A 19,924-nucleotide genomic window follows, 5' to 3' on the forward strand; every position below is an offset into this window, starting at 1 on the left:
CAGTTTGGGGGGAGGGGAATGTTTGATAGACAGTAGGGGAGAGAAATGTATAGTAAGAGAAAAGTGTGAGGGAACAGTATTGAGGGGAGTAGTGTGAGGATACAGTACGAGGGAGAAGGGCAGAGGGAGCACAGTATAGAAGGGGGACAACATAAGGTTACATTGTATGGGAACAGCAAGAAGGGGGACAGTATGCCAAGAAAGGGGAATGTGAGAAGGGAAAAGAATGTAGAGACTGGGGAGTATTAGAGGGATACACTATGAGTGGACAGTGTGAAGAGGGGGCCAGTATGGAATGGAAATGGCAGTGTGATGGACATGTGTCATAAGAGGGACACTGTGGGAGTCATATTTTGTGCAGAGAGCATAGTAAGGGGAAATTATTTATTCATGAACACAGTATAGGGCAGGTATCTTTATTCAAGGGCACTACAATCATGCTGCTATTTTTAAGGGCAACAAGTATGGATGTGATGCAGAAGACCGGAGAAGAGAAAAGTCATCATGGCATCTGGCCTTGATGGAGAAAAAAAGGAGAATGGCTCCAATCACACACAATGTCACCTTTAAGGTACCTGGATGTGAATGTTTATTTGTGATGCTGCCTTATAATGATAATGATTGATAACAAGAACTTGCAGCATCTCCTTTACCATTGTAAAGGAAATATTGAAAATTGTAGGTTCATGTGATACTATTGGACATAGGGCTGACCTGATTTTACAATTGATCACTGTAGTAAACCTGGTGATGGATTAATGTACTGATGGTGGTTCTGGTGATGTATTCTTGTATTGATAATTTTGATTATGTATTCCTGTACTGATGTTAGTTCTAGTGATGTATTCCTATATTAATGGTGTTTCTAATTATGTACTTCTGTACTGATGGTACTTTTTATGATGTATTCATGTACTAATAGTGGTTACGGTGATGTATTTCTGTATTGATGGTGTTTGTCATGCTGTATTAATGTACTGATGGTGGTTTTGTAAGATTAAGTGATAAATGTCAATGTTAAAAAAGAATTGTGCCGTCTGACAAACTAAGGGTTACTACATTTGTATTTATGTTAGGAGCATTAAAGGAGTTGTCCAAGTTTGCAATGAAAGTCCACCATTGCTCTATGTGACTGCAGATTTCTGAATGCTCACTGCATATGCACTACATGCTGTCAGCATACTCTAGTGCCGGTGGTGAGAGTGGGAGGTCATATAGCTGCAAGTATGCGATTTACATACATGTGTTCATGTGCCGACACATGTATTGAGCAAGGCTGCACACGTCTAGTCAGAATATGACAGAAAGTATGCAAGTCAAATACTTATGGTCACATGACTGCCCTCTCTTGCCATCAACACAGGAAAATCCTGACAACATGAAATGCACAAGCTGTGAGAAATCATCACTCTGCAGTCACATAGAGTGACTGAATAATTTCAAGCCTGGACAACCCCTTTAACACCTTTACCCTCGAGGGTGGTTTGCACGTTAATGACCAGGCCAATTTTTACAATTCTGACCACTGTCACTTTATGAGATAATAACTGTGGAACGCTTCAACGGATCCCACTGATTCTGAGACTGCGTTTTTGTGACATATTGTACTTCACGATAGTGGTAAAATTTCTTCAATAACACTTGCGTTTATTTGTGAAAAAATCAGAAATTTGGTGAAAATGTTTAAAATTTTGCAATTTTCAAACTTTGAATATTTATGCCCTTAAATCAGAGACATATGTCACACAAAATAGTTAATAAATAACATTTCCCACGTGTCTACGTTACGTCAGCACAATTTTGGAACCAACATTTTTTTTGGTTAGAAAGTTATAAAAGTTATAAGGGTGAAAAGTTGACCAGCGATTTCTCATTTTTCCAACAAAATTTACAAAACCATTTTTTTAGGGACCACATCACACTTGAATTGGCTTTGAGGGGCCTTTATGACAGAAAATACTCAAAAGTGACACCATTCTAAATACTGCACCCCTCAAGGTGCTCAAAACCACATTCAAGAAGTTTATTAACCCCTCAGATGCTTCTCAGGAATTTTTGGAATGTGGAAGAAAAAAATGAACATTTAACTTTTTTCACAAAATTTGTTGTGCAATTCCTTCTGAGCACGCCAATACCCTATATGTGGGGGAAAACCACTGTTTGGGCACAGGGCAGGGTTCGAAAGGGAAGGAGTACCATTTGACTTTTTAAATGTAAAATTTGCTTGAATAATTAGCGGACGCCATATTGCGTTTGGGGAGCCCCTGATGTGCCTAAACAGTGGAAACCCCCCAAAGTGACACCATTTTGGACCCTGAGGGTTCTAGTTTTTAAAATGGTGTCACTTGTGGGGGTTTTCCACTGTTTAGGCACATCAGGGGCTCCCCAAATGCAACATGGCGTCCACTAATTATTCAAGCAAATTTTACATTCAAAAAGTCAAATGGCGCTCCTTCCCTTCTGAACCCTGCATTGCACCCAAACAGTGGTTTTCCCCCACATATAGGGTATTGGCTTACTCAGGAGAAATTGGACAACAAATTTCATGGTGCAATTTCTCCTGTTACCCTTATCAAAATGCAAAATTGGTGGCTGAAAAACATTTTTGTGGGAAAAATGTGAACATTTTATTTTTATGGCTCAATGTTATAAACTTCTGTGAAGCACTTGGGGGTTCAAGGTTCCTCAGGGAACTTATCTAGGTGTGTTGTGAGCACCTTGAACCCCCAGGTGCTTCACAGAAGTTTATAACATTGAGTCGTAAAAATACAATTTTCACATTTTTCCACAAAAATTATCTTTAAGCCTCAAATTTTTTTATTTTCACAAGGGTAAGAGGAGAAAATGGACCTCAAAAACTGTTGTTCAATTTTTCGTGAGTAGGGAAAATACACTGTTTGGGCGCACGGCAAGGTTCAGAAGGGAAGGAGCACTGTGTCACTTTTTGAAAGCAAAATTGGCTGGAATCGTCAGCAGACGCCATGTCGCGTTTGTAGAGCCTCTGATGCGCATAAATAGTGGAAAACCCCCACAGGTTACCCCATTTTGGAAACTACACCCCTCAAGGATTTTATCAAGGGGTATAGTGAAAATTTTGAACCCAGAGGTACGATACAGAATTTGATAACATTAGGTCATCATATTGAATAAGTTGTCATTAGTCTTGAGCGCAACTGCTCGCTACTTGAGTTTGCATCGGTTACTCGGGTATGCACCATGTATCGCAGGTGCTCGGGTGACATGCTCGAATCGCTGCCCCGCGTGTTTCACGGTTGTTAGACACTCAAAAAAAACATGTGGGGATCACTCGTGCATAGCAGGCAATCCCTGAGAGTTTTTTTGGCCGCGGAGCATATGAGACGGAGACTCAAGCATGTCACTCGTGCACCCGCGATACTCGGTGCATACCCGAGCTCCCAATGCGCACTCAAGTAGCGAGCAGTTGCGCTCAACACTAGTCGCCATATCGTCATCATTTTTCTTTTTCTTTACTGTTGAAAAAATCCCAACCCCAACACAACCCTTACCCTAGCACAACCCTAACCATAGCACAACCCAAACCTTAGCACAACCCTAACCCTAGCACAACCCTAAGCCTAGCACAACCCTAACACAACCCAACCTTAGCACAACCATAACCCTAACACAACCCCAACCCTAGCACAAATTTAACCCTAGCACAACCAAACCCTAACCATAGCACAACCATAACCCTAGCACAACCCTAGCACAACCCTAATCCTAGCACAGCCCTAACCCTAGCACAACCCTAACCCTAGCACAACCCTAACCGTAACCTTAGCACAACCCTAACCCTAATAAAACCCTAACCCTAGCACAACCATAACCCTAGAGTTTATTTTTTTACGCCGTTCCTCTTGCGGTATAAGTGATTAGAAGACTTTATTCTTCGGGTCAGTTCGATTACAGCGATGGCAGATTCATATCCGGTTTTCATGATTGACAGCTGTTCACACACTAAACGACGCTTTTTTTTGCAAATACTAGTTCTTGCATCACCATATTTTGAGATTTATAACTTTTCCATATTTGGGCCAACAGAGTCATTTGACAGCTTGCTTTTGGCGGGACGAGTTGACGTTTTTATTGGTATCATTTTCAGGCACGTGACATTTTTTGATCACTTTCTATTCCGATTTTTGGGAGGCAGAATAAACAAGAAACAACAATTCAGGAATTGTTTTTTTTTTTTAATGCCATTTCACGATTAACAAAATTGATAAGGTAGCTTTATTCTTCTGGACAGTACATTTACAGTGGTAGCACATATATATATATATATATATATATATATATATATATATATATATATATTTTTGGCGCTTTTATACATTAATGAAAACTATTTTATAGAAAAAATATTTTTTTGTATCGCTTTATTCTGAGAGCTATAACTTTTTTATTATTCGGCTGATGGAGATGTATGGCAGCTTGTTTTTTGCAGAACAAGATTATGTTTTCAGCGGTACCATTTTTATTTACATTGATCTTTTTGTTCGCGTTTTATTCCATTTTTAGTTTGGCGGTATGATGGATAAAGCATGTTTTTTTGCTTCATTTTTTTAGTTTTTTTTACCATGTACACTAAAGGGGTTAACTAGTTGGACAGTTTTATAGGTCAGGTTGTCCGGATGTGGCAATACCAAATATGTGTACTTTTATTAGTTTTTTTTTTCATAATAATATTTATTTATCGGTAAAGTATATTTTTATTTTTGGGGGATTTTTTTTTTTATATATATATATTTTTACATTTATTTTTTATTTTTTTCACTTTCTGACACTTTATTAGCTTTTACACTTTGTTCTACTGTGAGACTTTCACTTTTTTCAGTCTGATCGCCTTTGTAGCATTGAGATGCAGCAGCAGCATGTTTATGCTATACAGGCTCTCAGACTGTATGCAGAAGTCACTTTGATCACACACTGCACATGATCAAAGTAACTTCCTGCTGTCTGGTGAACCAGATGTCATCATGACGACATCGGGTCACCATGACAACCACCGGGACCCCGCACAGACAGCGCGGGATGGCGGTGAGCGGGTAAGTATCGGCGCTTATCTCCTCTTGCCACCAGAATGCTGCAATCGACTTCGATCGCAGCATTTCAGGGGAGAATGTGCTGGGAGCAGTGTGGGACCGCTCCTAGCACTTAGCACCGGGTGTCAGCCTGTGTGCTGGCGAAATCGCCAGGGCGTACTAACACGTATCTGTCCCAAAAGCCCCAGGGCACAGATGCGTATTAGTACGGCCTATGTCAGAAAGGGATCAACTATAAAATTAAGCGCTGTAGCATGCCCAATGCTAACACCCTGTAATATTCTCACTGTCAGGATTTAGCTCTCCTTCAATTTCCAGTGTTTATCACATGATTACTATTTTATTTTCATATTTAAAGTGACATACTGACTAGCTGCTCTTCATTCATCTCTCAAAGAACCAGGGATGGTTTTTCATTTAACATTGAGAGAATTATGTAGAGCAGCTACAGGAAAAATATATATCTTTGTACTGTGTTAGCCAGTTGATATAAAAGAGAGCAGCTTGTCAGTACATAACTGTAAGAGTGCAAATGGCATATGAGCGGTAGCATGGTGACTCCTTAATCCACTTAATCTGTGTATAGGAGGGGGCGCCAAACTGAATTCTTGCCACGGGTGCCAGAAAACCTAGTTCTGCCTCTGCTAAATATACAAAAATGTTCCCACTATTACCCAAAACTTAATTTATGGACATCCATGGTTTGATTTTTTTTGGCCTGTCTGGATTGGATGGGTTGTTACTGACATCTGGTGAGAATTTCATGTCAACAGCACCTTTAGAAATATATTTGCTAATATATTAACTTAGAAAATTGGTGACGTGTTTAATTGTAATTTCACCTGCTCTACATATGCTGGGAAATATGCCATAATGTACACACTGTATACATTTTAAATGTTGTATGCCCTGGCATAATATCAACATGTGTAAGTGTATATAACACATGCATATGTGACATGCAGAAGTAGTGCTGTTGCAGAGTGTGACATGCAGACGTAGTGCTGTTGCTTTAAAAGCATTCAGCAACTATTGGAAGTAACACAAGCACACGAGACAGGAAGTATAGTGCTCCAGAAGCATCCAGCAACTAGAGGGGTTAACACAGTCACAGGAGAAGCGGAGTGTTTTAGCAGAGCCTCAGGCGGATTGTGGAGAAGTTGTTTACTGTCTGGCTTTAGCCGAAGAGAAAGGTGGAATGTTTGTGTTCTGTATCTCACAGAAGCGCCCCTGCAAGTGAAAAGGATTCAAGTCAGGAGTGAAGATAAGCACAGGTCAGGTAGAGTTCCTGAACTAACAGTACAGAGAATTGTCAGTCAGAAAGATAAGGACTGCAAGAAATGGTGTCACAGGGATCATCTCCCTCAGTAAACCAAACCCCATCTCCCTCATCTCTCTGTGCTGTAAAGAATACTGTGTTTATTATTGTGCATGGTGGGGGTGAGGTATGGAGTCCGGGTAGAACCAGGAAGAAAATTCCACAAAAGGCCGTTCATGTCAAAAGACTCCTCAGAACTTCCCGGAAGGCCTAGTTCAAGGTGAGACTGTGCTCACGATTCCTACTGGTGGGTTTGTTCGAGTGATAGTACTGGTGATGAATACTACGAAACATGAAATTAGACTGGATCCAGAGACTGTGTTAGGTCACATTGAAACCATTAAAATGGTATATCCAGCCAGTGTGAGACCTGCCCAGGGGTATACCGTTAATTCAGTCTCCCCACCAAGGAACAGGAGTTTCCAGGGGAGGAAATTGCACAACCCACCTCAGTGTCCTAGGATCCCCCAGTATCCCTGGAACACTTGTGTGCTGAAGATATAACGATAGCAAAACAGATGCTGAGAGAATAGTGTCATGCATTCTCTAAAGATGACTCTGATATAGGCTGTATCCCGTCGTTGCTATTGAAAATCAATTTGAAAGACACGACCCCAGTAACCAGAAGTTACATATCTGTGCCGAAACCATTACACCATGAAGTGAAAGAATATTTACAAGATCTCATCAACAGAGGTTGGGTCCAAAAGTCGAAGTCATCTTATTCCTCTCCTATTTTCTGTGCTAGGAAGAAGGAGGATATGTTGAGACTCTGTTGTGATTACCGGGAACTAAACCAAATGTCAGTACCTGATCTACACCAGATACCAAAGATCCAAGATATGCTGGATAGCCTATCAGGAAGTACATGGTTCTCTGTCCTCAATCAGGGTGAGGCTTACCACCAAGGGTTTGTCGAAGAGTCCAGTAGACCCTTAACAGCATTTACAGTTATATGAAAAAGTTTGGGCACCCCTATTAATCTTAAGCTTAATGTTTTATAAAAATTGGTGTTTTTGCAACAGCTATTTCAGTTTGATATATGTAATAACTGTTGGACACAGTAATGTTTCTGCCTTGAAATGAGGTTTATTGTACTAACAGAAAATGTGCAATCTGCATTCAAACAAAATTTGACAGGTGCATAAGTATGGGCACCTCACCAGAAAAGTGACATTAATATTTAGTAGATCCTCCTTTTGCAAAAATAACAGCCTGTAGTCGCTTCCTGTAGCTTTTAATGATTTCCTGGATCCTGGATGAAGGTATTTTTGACCATTCCTCTTTACAAAACAATTCCAGTTCAGTTAAGTTTGATGGTCGCCGAGCATGGACAGCCCTCTTCAAATGATCCCACAGATGTTCAATGATATTCAGGTCTGGGGACCGGGATGGCCATTCCAGAACATTGTAATTGTTCCTCTGCATGAATGCCTGATTAGATTTGGAGCGGTGTTTTGGATCAATGTCTTGCTGAAAGATCCATCCCCTGCGTAACTTCAACTTTATCACTGATTCTTGAACATTATTGTCAAGAATCTGCTGATACTGAGTGGAATCCATGCGTCACTCAATTTTAACAAGATTCACGGTGCCGGCATTGGCCACACAGCCCCAAAGCATGATGGAACCTCCACCAAATTTTACTGTGGGTAGCAAGTGTTTTTCTTGGAATGCTGTGTTTTTTTTGCCGCCATGCATAATGCCTTTTTGTATGACCAAACAACTCAATCTTGGTTTCATCAGTCCACAGGACCTTCTTCCAAAAATAAATTGGCTTCTCCAAATGTGCTTTTGCATACCTCAGCCGACTCTATTTGTGGCGTGCTTGCAGAAACGGCTTCTTTCGCATCACTCTCCCATACAGCTTCTCCTTGTGCAAAGTGCGTTGTATAGTTGACCGATGCACAGTGACACCATCTGCAGCAAGTTGATACTGCAGCTCTCTGGAGGTGGTCTGAGGATTGTCCTTGACTGATCTCACCATTCTTCTTCTCTGCCTTTCTGATGTTTTTCTTGGCCTGCCACTTCTGGCCTTAACAAGAACTGTCCCTGTGTTCTTCCATTTCCTTACTATGTTCCTCACAGTGGAAACTGACAGGTTAAATCTCTGAGACAGCTTTTTGTATCCTTCCCCTGAACAACTATGTTGAATAATCTTTGTTTTCAGATCATTTGACAGTTGTTTTGAGGAGCCCATGATGCCACTCTTCAGAGGAGATTCAAACAGGAGAACAACTTGCAAGTGGCCACTTTAAGTAGCTTTTCTCATGATTGCATACACCTGGCTATGAAGTTCAAAGCTCAATGAGGTTACAAAACCAAAAAAAGTGCTTTAGTAAGTCAGTAAAAAGTAGGTAGGAGTATTTAAAACAAGAAAATGATAAGGGTGCCCATACTTATGCACCTGTCAAATTTTGTTTGAATGCAGATTGCACATTTTCTGTTAGTACAATAAACCTCATTTCAAGGTAGAAACATTACTGTGTCCAACAGTTATTACATATATCAAACTGAAATAGCTGTTGCAAAAACACGAATTTTTATAAAACATTAAGCTTAAGATTAATAGGGGTGCCCAAACTTTTTCATATAACTGTATCACACCTTGGGGATTACATGAATGGATCCGCATACCGTTTGGGCTCAGTTCAGCTCCAGCAGAATTCCAGAGGAGCATGAAGTCATGTTTAGAAGAATTGAGGGACGATATCTGCCAGCCGTACTTGGATGACAATGTAGTACACAGCAAAACCTTCCGGGAGCATGTTGAACACATGAGGACCGTATTACAACGGTATCAACAACACGGAGTTAAGTTGACCCCAAAGAAGTGTGAACTATTCAAAAGGCAAGTCTGATTTCTAGGGAAAATTGTGTCTGGAGAAGAATATACCATGGACCCAGCAGAAATCTCTCCTGTACTGGCCTTTAAAGACAAGCGACCGTCTACCGTCGGGAAGTTGGGGCAGATATTAGGATTCCTCTCCTACTATCGTACTTACATTCGGAACTTCTCCAGGATTGCAGCCCCACTATACCTCCTCTTTGGGGGGACAACAGAGACTACAACACCCACGGAGAAAAAGAAGAATGCGGGTAGGACCAGGCTTAATAGAAACAATGCCGTTTTGTCCCAACAGCCCATTTCCTGGACAGCAGACCACCAGGAGGATGTGGATTTGAGAAGTGAGGAGGCCCGTGATGCTGACGTATGAGACACTTGGTGAACCGAGTGCCAAGGACAGTCGACTGGAAACAGGTATCTCTGCTTGCGGACCAGGTAAGCCCACGTGAGTGGTATTCACCACCGAGAGGCAGGATGAAAGATGTTGCCTACTGGAAAGACTTGTTTTCATGCTTTGATTTTTCTAAAAGGACTTTGTAGAAACAAATAAATGTTAAAGCATAGATAGAGAGAGCTGGTTGAAGACGTACAAAAAGCTCCAGCTGAAGAGATGCTGATTGTTTTAATTGCGTTAATTGTTTATTTCTTACAGGCGTCCTACAAGAAGAAGGTCGGAAGAATAGGTTGTTGTCAATGTTTTGAACGTTTTATCAATTTGTCAATGCCAATTTGTATATAAAGCTATCCAACTTTTACCACTGTCTCAGAATTTGTCAGACTGACCAATTAAGACGAATGTCGAGGACGACATTCAAAAAAGAGGGAAGAGTGTCACATGCAGAAGTAGTGCTATTGCAGAGTGTGAAATGCAGAAGTAGTGCTGTTGCTTTAAAAGCATTCAGCAACTATTAGAAGTAACACAAGCACATGAGACAGGAAGTATTTTGCTCCAGGAGCATCCAGCAACTAGAGGGGTTAACACAGTCACAGGAGAAGAGGAGTGTTTTAGCAGAGCCCCAGGGGGATTGTGGGGAAGTAGTTTACTGTCTTGCTTGAGTGAAGAAAAAGGTGGTGTGTGTGTTCTGTATCTCACAGAAGAGCCCCTGCAAGTGAAAAGGATTCAAGTCAAGAGTGAAGCTAAGCTGAAGCTGAGTATTGTCAGGCAGAAATATAAGGTGTCACAGGGATCATCTCTAGTGATGAGCGAGCACTAAAATGCTCGGGTGCTCGAAGCTCGGGTCGAGCACATTGGAATACTCGGGTGCTCGACCCGAGCAACTAGCCCAATGTAAGTCTATGGGAAACTCAAGCATTTTTCTGGGGGTCCCCTCCTGCGGTCTGCAGAAGGTCAAAAATTGCCCAAAACAATGGGAACTCTGCCCAATTAAAAGTCAGACAGGCAGAATATATAGGTAGACAGGCAGGCAGGGTATATACGAGGGTGCATGAAAAACATAGCAGGGCACTTGGAACACACTAGTGCCCTCCGATTTTCATGCACCCGTCTCTTTAAAAAAGCCAGCCGGCAATTCATCTGCGGCATACACCGGTACTCGACAGGTTAGAACAGACAAAATAGAGCGTCACACATAGATTAGATAGATAGAATCATGTCAGTCACATAAATAATAATGAGTACAGTGACAGTGTTGGTTACTGAACTTGTCATTTAGTTTTAAAATAAAGGATTTATTAAAAAAAAAAATAGCGTTTTTGTCTCTTTAAAAAGCCGGCCGGCAATTCATCAGCGGCATGCATCGGTACCTGACAATTTAGAACAGAAATAATAAAGCATCACACATAGATTAGATAGATAGAAACATGCCAGTCACATATAAAATGAGTACAGTGACAGTGTTGGTTACTGTTCTGGTCATTTAGTGTTAAAATAAAGGATTTATTAAAAAAGAAATTGGCGTGGGGTTCCCCATAATTTTAGTCTCTAGCGGAGGTTAAGCAGACGGCTGGGGCTGATGTTTGAAGCCTGGGAAGGGGGTAATACCCACGGAGCTTCCCAGGCTACTAATATCAGCCCCCAGCTGAATACCTAGCCTTTACTAGCTATTAAAATGGGGGACCCAAAAAAAAATGACGTGGGGTCCCCCCTATTTTAATAGCTAGCAAAGTCTAGGCAGACAGCTGTGGGCTGATATTAATAGCCCAGGAAGTGTGCCATGAATATTGGTCCCCTCCCAGGCTAGAAATACCTGCCATCAGCCGCCCCAGAAATGGCACATCCTTAGGATGTGCCAATTCTGGCACTTAGCCTTGCTCTTCCCACTGCCCTGTAGCGGTGGCAGTGGAGTAATAGGGCTGAGGTTCATGTCAGCTTATAATGCCAGCCCACATCAAGCCCAGGTTAGTAATGGAGAGGCGTCTATAAGACACCCCCATTACTAACCCCATAGTGAAAGTTAAAAAAAAACACAAACACCCAGAATAAAGTCCTATAATTGAAATAAAGACACAATTCTTTAATGTTCTAAATTAACTCTACTTAACGTCACACACATTCCAGCTGAAACCAACGATCTCCTGCAATAAACCAACCTCATCCTTACCTTTCCATGGTTCCCAGGATGGCTTCAGCTCTGCTACATTGACATGACAGGCTGGATCGCAGCAGAATGCTGCCATCCAGCTTGCCATGCCGCAGACACTGAGAAGCTCCTCAGTGAAGCTCCTCAGCGTCTGGCTGTGACGGCATCCAGATGAGCCGAGTTCATGTCCAATGAACTCAGCTCACCTCATGTACGTCACTGACAGCGTGGGAGAATTCTCCTGCGCATGCGGTGCCAGCAAACGACGTCACCGCTTAAGCAGGAGAATTCTCCAACGCTAGGACGGCATTGAGATGGCAGGCTGGATGGTAGAGGAAAGCTACTATCCAGCTTGTCATCCTTCAGAGACATTGCCTGCGCTCTGCAGTGTCTCTGAAGGATGGCATGGTGAATGGCAGAGTTCTGCTACCATCCAGCCTGCCATCTCAATGCCATCCCAGCGTGGGAGAATTCTCCTGCTCAAGTGGTGACATCATTTGCCGGCATCGCATGCGCAGGAGAATTTTCCCACGCTGTCAGTGACGTGCATGAGGTGAGCTGAGCTCAATGGACATGAACTCGGCTCATCTGGATGCCGTCACAGCCAGACACTGAGGAGCTTCACTGAAGACCTTCTCAGTGTCTGCGGCATAGCAAGCTGGATGGCAGCGTTCTGCTGCGATCCAGCCTGTCATGTCAATGTAGCAGAGCTGAAGCCGTCCTGGGTACCATGGAAAGGTAAGGATGAGGTTGGTTTATTATTTTACTTTAATTGCAGGAGATTGTTGGCTTCAGCTGGAATGGGCGTGATGTTAAGTAGAGTTTAATTTAGAACATTAAAGAATTGTGTCTTTATTTCAATTAAAGGACTTTATTCTGGGTGTTTGTGTTTTTTTTTAACTTTCACTATGGGGTTAGTAATGGTGGTGTCTTATAGACACCTCTCCATTACTAACCTGGGCTTGATGTGAGTTGGCATTATAAGCTGACATCAACCCAACCCTATTACCCCACTGCCACCGCTACAAGGTAGTGGGAAGAGTGAGGCTAAGTGCCAGAATTGGCGCATCCTATGGATGCGCCATTTCTGAGGCGGCTGATGGCTGGTGTTTCTAGCCTGGGAGGGGGCCAATATTCATGGTACACTTCCTGGGCTATTAATATCAGCCCCCAGCTGTCTTCCTAGCCTTTGCTAGCTATTAAAATAGGGGGGACCCCACGTCATTTTTTTTTGGGTCCCGAATTTTAATAGCTAGTAAAGGCTAGGTATTCAGCTGGGGGATGATATTAGTAGCCTGGGAAGCTCCATGGGTATTACCCCCTTCCCAGGCTGCTTAACATCCGATAGAGACTAAAATTATGGGGAACCCCACGCCAATTTTTTTTTTAAATAAATCCTTTATTTTAACACTAAATGACAAGTACAGTAACCAACACTGTCACTGTACTTATTATATATGTGTCTGACATGTTTCTATCTATCTAATCTATGTGTGATGCTCTATTCTTTCTGTTCTTAATTGTCGGGTACCGATGTATGCCGCTGATTAATTGCCCGCCGGCTTTTTTAAAGAGATGGGTGCATATAAACACTATTATTTTTTTTTAAATAAATCCTTTATTTTAACACTAAATAACAAGTACAGTAACCAACACTGTCACTGTACTTATTATATATGTGTCTGACATGTTTCTATCTATCTAATCTATGTGTGATGCTCTGTTCTTTCTGTTCTAAATTGTCGGGTACCGGTGCATGCCGCTGATGAATTGCTGGCTTTTCAATGTTCACTGTGAGCACTGTTCCCATCGATTTGGGCAATCACTGTAATGCCACATTCACCATGGCTGTGACATTACAGTGAGTGGCAGACAATCCCTTCATGATTGGTGCTCTAAATAGCGCCAAACATGAAGGACGGGGACCCGTGCTCCAGCCCGCGCATCTCAAAAGTACTCGGCGAGCTCCGAGCATCTCGAGTACTGGGATGCTCGGGCGAGTACCGAGCAGCGGCGAGCATGCTCGCTCATCACTAATCATCTCCCTCAGCAAACCCAACCCCACCTCCTCCTTCTCACTGTGCTGTAAAAAATGCTGTGGTCATGTGTTCATTAATGTGCCTTTGCATTAGAACTATGCTGTCCTGTACTATTGGGAATACTGTGAACTGCTGTGCTGCTAAGGAAACTGTAATGTTTGTCACTGGAGTCTGTTGCTCATAAAACTTAACTTGCTCTGGCTGTGCGGCTTCTTATTAAATGCTACTGTTCTACAGTTTATGAGGACTCTTGTCAAGTGTGTCTGGTCAGTAAGTGAAACAACCTATCTGTTTGTGCCTGAGGGTCAATACCCCTGTGTGCCTGAGAGAAGCTGCAGCACATGGTCTATGGTTGCCCTGAGTAACGGTTCCCCTAGGATTCCAAAGATTTCATGTCACCTGTCTTGCCCTATCTGAACCTAGCGGCGTGCGTGTAATACATATCTACATACATACTGTATAAAAATAATCTGTCTTTTTCTGTTGTTCTTGCCTTTAGGCCATGTTCCCACGTAGAGTAAATGCTTTCCTTTTTTTGTGTCAAAAATCTGATGCGTTTAGCTGTCCAAGAACAGTGCATGTGATTTTAGGAAAACTAAAAATCAGAACCGATTGTTATGGTCTATTTTGATGTGCATACCTTCAGTAAACATGACGGCAAAAATGAATTTAAAACAATGCAGCATTCACACAGCTTTACTATAAACATGTTCTATAATACAAGGGGATTAGAGCCAGCAGAGAGAGAAATGTGATGATAGCATATAAATTGGCAATGTAACAGACATAAAAGGGCAATAAGCTGACACAGAAGTGAGTAAATCAGGTATCCTAATGCAGGATAACATATAGGAAGATGCAACAAATGTATTAGCTTCTTGGATGTAATAGGAACAGTGCAGATGATTTGAGCTGTGCTGCAACATATGAGGAGAGCAAGAAGTCCCAGGATGGCTTCTTTCACACTGGTCCTGCACTGAAATAGGGACTACATAGCACAGTCTTAGAGCTGAGTTCTAACCAATGAGGATGGAGTGTGAAGACAAAGATGAATATATAGAGGATGGGGCTATAACTGGCTGTTAGGTTAGAAAAAAGCACTGGAAGCTGCCGAACCTGGATGAGTAGCATGTAAACAGCCAACATAGAGCCACTAAACCAGAAATCTGGAGGAAGCGAAGGTAGAAACAAAAAGAAAAAAAAAACGCTGTGAGGATTTTTCCATCACAATCCAGCACAATTTAGCTTATTAAAAAAATTGAGTTTGAGAGTTAGACAACCAGTTTAAATTAAACTCATTGCTGTCTGATTAGGTAACTATGCTCTTTAAAGTTTTTTGTATCTCACAGTGTTGTGGTAGCTTTAACTTTCAATCTTCAGAAAAGTCATTGAACCTTTTTTTGCATGCTCTACAGCTTTGTATATTAGGGAATAATTGAAAGATCATGCAAAGCACACATTTTTAAAAGTTAAAAAGTTTGTGTTACACAAAAATTGTAACACCTTTGCTAAATTGTTCCAATAAAAATGTAAAGATCCTGACATTGTGGCCCAAATTGGAATAAATATGAACATATTCTTGGCATTAATAAGTATTTTTTAAGTACTATGGAGTCCTAATATGTAATCCCTAATATGTACAGGTAATATAATAAAAAATCCAGTGGAAACATTGACTTTAAATTCATGCAAACATGGCACTAATATTGGTAGATACAGCAATGTATTGCAAAGTATAATTAATAGAAAACTTGTAATGTGGGTCTCTTCATATTATTCCATTGTAATTGTGGATAATCAGCTAACAGGGCTAAGAGCATGAATCTGAACTACAGGGCAGACAAGCATAATGATTTATCTCTGTGATAATAAATGCTGTAACATCAAAATTAGTGATGAGCGAATATGTTCGAAATCCGATTTCCAAACTTAAGTTCGACACGAATGTGGCACATTCGGATTCGCGATCGGAAAGGCGACCAAAATTTTTTAAATTCAGGAAAATCGGTAACGTTCGGTGAATTTTCGTGGTTACGTGATTGCGGGGCAACTACAGCATTAACAGTTTTGCTAGCATAGTGCTTGTATATGATGAGCGGGAAGACATGGTAGATGAGTGGGGGAGCTGGTGATAGCTCAGAACAAGTCAGATCAGCGGCGCGCAATGATTTTTTTTTTTCCTGTAGGCGGTAACTTTAAGTCAGGAAAGTGGGGCTAGCCAATTAGAGCGCTGGAAGCATCCTCAGAGTCCCAGTCACAAGGGCTTCTGCAATTGGCTGCTGAAATCACATGTCCTCTCCATATAAAAACTGTCAATGTTCCCTCAGCGCCATTTTATGCGTGTCACTTGTGTTAGATGCTGCTCCTACACTCAGCTCCTATGTAATGAGAGATATTAGCTAGATAGATGGGCGCTCCTGTGGAAGTCAGATAGTCTAGATAAATCCTGTGCTGAGTACCTGTTCCATCGACCTTGCAGCACTTTTTTTGTATTTGTGCAATAACTGAGATTCTGACAGAAAAAGCAGGGCCTATGGCACAGAACAGTGTTGTGCACAAGTTGTACTGTCTGTACTCCATGCAGGGGGGTACCTTCATTCTATTTTTGCACTTGCTAATGTGATAAAGCAAGCAAGCAAGCCCTTGTAGGCCACTTTTTGATTTTGTGGGGTTGAAATTCAGCAGAACTTGTCAGTGCAGAGCTTCTGAGTGCAGAGCACAAAAACCTTTTTTTTACATTTGCTAATGTGAAGCAAGCTGTGTTAGCCCAGTTTGTCATTTTTAGTGGATGAACTTCAGCTTTATGCACAGTAAAACAAATATTTTTTTCTGTTGCTAGCCACAGTCCACCGAAGATTTTTTTGTGTGGCAAACGTGATACAGTCTGCTAAAAGCCACCTACTATCTTAGTGGCGGTGAACCTCAGCTGTTTCCAGAGTAAAAAAATATATTTTTTCTGTTGCTAGCTACAGTCCACCAAAGATTTTTTTGTGCGACAAACGTCATACACTCTGCTATACATCAGCTACTACATTAGTGGCGATGAACTTCAGCTGTTTTCAGAGTAAAAAAAAATATTTTTTCTGTTGCTAGGCAGAGTCTACTTTTACTGTGACTAACATGATAGAGCAGGCTAGATCTGAGTTTGAAATATCTTGGAGCATTTATTCTATGTTATACAGGCCTCATCCACAGTCCAAAAAAAACTTTCTTCGATTCCTAACATTATACAGCAGGTGATATCTCAGTTTGAATTAGTTTGAATCAGGCTTCATCCACAATAAAAAATACTTTCCTTTGTTACTGTGATACAGTAGGGGACATCTCAGTTTGAAATTGTTTGTAGCATATCTCCTATGTTATACAGGCCTCATCCACACTAAAAAAATACTTTTTTCTGTTAATAACGTCATACACTTGGGGACATCTCAGGGTGCCAAGATAGGGTGGTTCACTGCGATAGAGGGGGGTTGGTGATACCAGAAAAACTGTTAGTAAAGGTGTTAGTGAAGGCAAGGAACAAATGGAAGAGGTAGAGGTGATAGGCGAGCAACAGTCAGAACATGAAGAGGATAATCATTCCCTCTCTGTTCATGTTTGGCGGGAGGGGACGGAGGAAACAAGCATCAGAATTACGTAGCCACCAACACAGCATGGGCTTGTACCTCAGGAAAGAAGCCGACATATGAGTGTGTTCTTGCTGCACTATCTTCAACATTATCCCTGTATAGTTCTGATTCAAAATAGTGCTGACGACTAAGTTGCCACTCTGTTAGGTCCTACGTTATAAGAGTGAATTTTGCCAAGATGCTTCCCGCCCTGGAAAGGGACCCGCGAATGCTGGAGTATCGAAGCACACTTTTACACAACCTTAAGATAGGTTTTCCCCAAGCCAGCAGTGAGGCACACAGAGTTCATCGCATCTCTACACTTCCAACCTCGGGCACTTCAATTCGTCAACGCCAAAATATTAGCAGCAGCAGTTGTGTAAGTGGCAGAAGCAATTTCTGTGAGTCCTTTCACACACTTTTTAGACCAGCTCGTGCACCTGCACAACAGAGTACAAGTCTGACACATAGTGAACGACTGGAGAGGAAGGTGCACTCCTGATTGAGTCTCCATCTGCTGAGTTGGGTGTAGTGGAAGAGGTTTTGGTTCCTAATTCTACAATTTCTACTGTAGTGGAAGTGGTGTCGGTCCCCATTATACTACTTAAACTGTAGTGAAATTGATGCTAATTTGGTGGTTTTAGGCCCTCATTTTTTTATATGTGACCACTCCTCATTGTGTCTCCATCTATTGGGTTGGGTGTAGTGGAAGAGGTTTCTGTCTCCATTAAACTACTTCTACTCTGGTGAAATTGATGCCACTTTGCTGGTGTCTGCCACTAATTTTTGGAAATGTGGGGAATCCTAATTGGGTCTCCATCTTTTGGGTTGGCTGTAATAGAAGCGGTATCAGTCCCCATTATACTATTTAAACTCTAGTGAAATTAATGCCACTTTGGTGGTTTTAGGCCCTCATTTTTTTAAATGTGAACACTCCTGATTGTGTCTCCATCTATTATGTTTACTGTAGTGGAAGAGGTTTCTGTCTCCCTTAAACTACTTCTACTCTGGTGAAATTGATGCCACTTTGCTAGTGTCTGCCACTAATTTTTGGAAATGTGGAGAATCCTGATTGGGTCTCTATCTATTGGGTTTTCTGTAGTGGATGAGGTTTTGGTCTCCATTATACTACTTCTACTCTAGTGAAATTAATGCCACTTTGGTGGTTTTAGGCCCTAATTTATTAAAATGTGAACACTCCTGATTGGGTGTCCATCTATTGGGTTGGCTGTAGTGCAAGATGTTTCGGTCTCCCATAAACTACTTCTATCCTGGTGAAATTGATGTCACTTTGCTGATGTCTGCCACTAATTTTTGGAAATGTGCAGAATTCTGATTGGGGCTTCCGTGTAATGGGTTGGCTGTAGTGGAACAGTTGTCAGTCACCATTATACTAGTTCTACTCTAGTGAAATGTATTCTTTGGTGCAGATATTTTTGTCACAGGGGTACACAAGATATAATTGAAATTGGTTTTCTTAGTACCATTTTATATAAAGCAGGTCATATTTCATCTTTGAATTTTACAGTGCTGATATTGTTCTCCATACAGGGGTACACATTAGTAATAAGCGAGTACTAAATGTGCTCAAATTTGTTGTTCATCGGTTTCTCAAAACCTACCAGATCTGCCAGAGCTGTTTGTGAAAGCACAAGTACAAGTACATGTGTGCCCATTTCAGAAAGTCAGCTATAGCTTCCGCCATCCTGGCAGTGCTTCAGCAGCATATTCAGCTTCCAGCTCACTGACTGTTGTGTGATGTTACCACATGTTGGAAATCAGCCTTGCAGATATTGGTAAGCATTTGTTTGCAGCAGAAGGCAGTTGTTGAGTACCAACTTCAACACACCCATCGGCATTCATGTCAGCCTCCGCACATAAGAACTGATAAGTGGGCATGGATATCTGAGATCTGTGCCGTCCTCCAAAACTTTGAGGACTCCACCAAGATGATGAACGGCGATGATGCCATAATTAGCATCACCATCCTGCTTCTCTGTCTACTGAAACACTTGGTGCTCACAGTTAAAGAGGAGGCATTGCAGGCAGAGAAAGGAACTATGCAGCCCAGTCTCATCTCATCTCAATGCAGATTGGGTGATAATGAGGAGGAGGAGGAGGATGAGGAGGAGAACATGGACAGTTGTCCTCTTGGGGAGAACAGAGAAGTCTTGGCTGACTTGGAAGTCTTGAAACCCCTCTTTCAGTCTGTGGGAAAGCTGTATGAGTTTTGCTTAATAACCTTCAGTGGCCTAAGCTGTGGCTTTACTTATGCACGTTATTTCTCAAAACGCATTCCAGATCAGGCCATTGTCCAACTCTGTAGTGATTAAATTCAAGGCGTAAAGAAAGATCTTTGTCTGTGACTAAGCACCACCGAGAAGTGTGAGCTGATGTTGAACAGGCTGCCATTGCTTATGCAACAAGCTGCATTAGAGGACTTCCTGAGAGAAATGACAGCAGGAGTAGATATGATTTCCCTCTATGCCAGTCCTTTTACCACGCTAA

The sequence above is a fragment of the Phyllobates terribilis genome, unplaced genomic scaffold (genome assembly GCF_046119375.1).
Source record: "Phyllobates terribilis strain yellow unplaced genomic scaffold, ASM4611937v1 Scaffold_1__5_contigs__length_1240528914, whole genome shotgun sequence".
Taxonomy (NCBI): Eukaryota; Metazoa; Chordata; class Amphibia; order Anura; family Dendrobatidae; genus Phyllobates; species Phyllobates terribilis.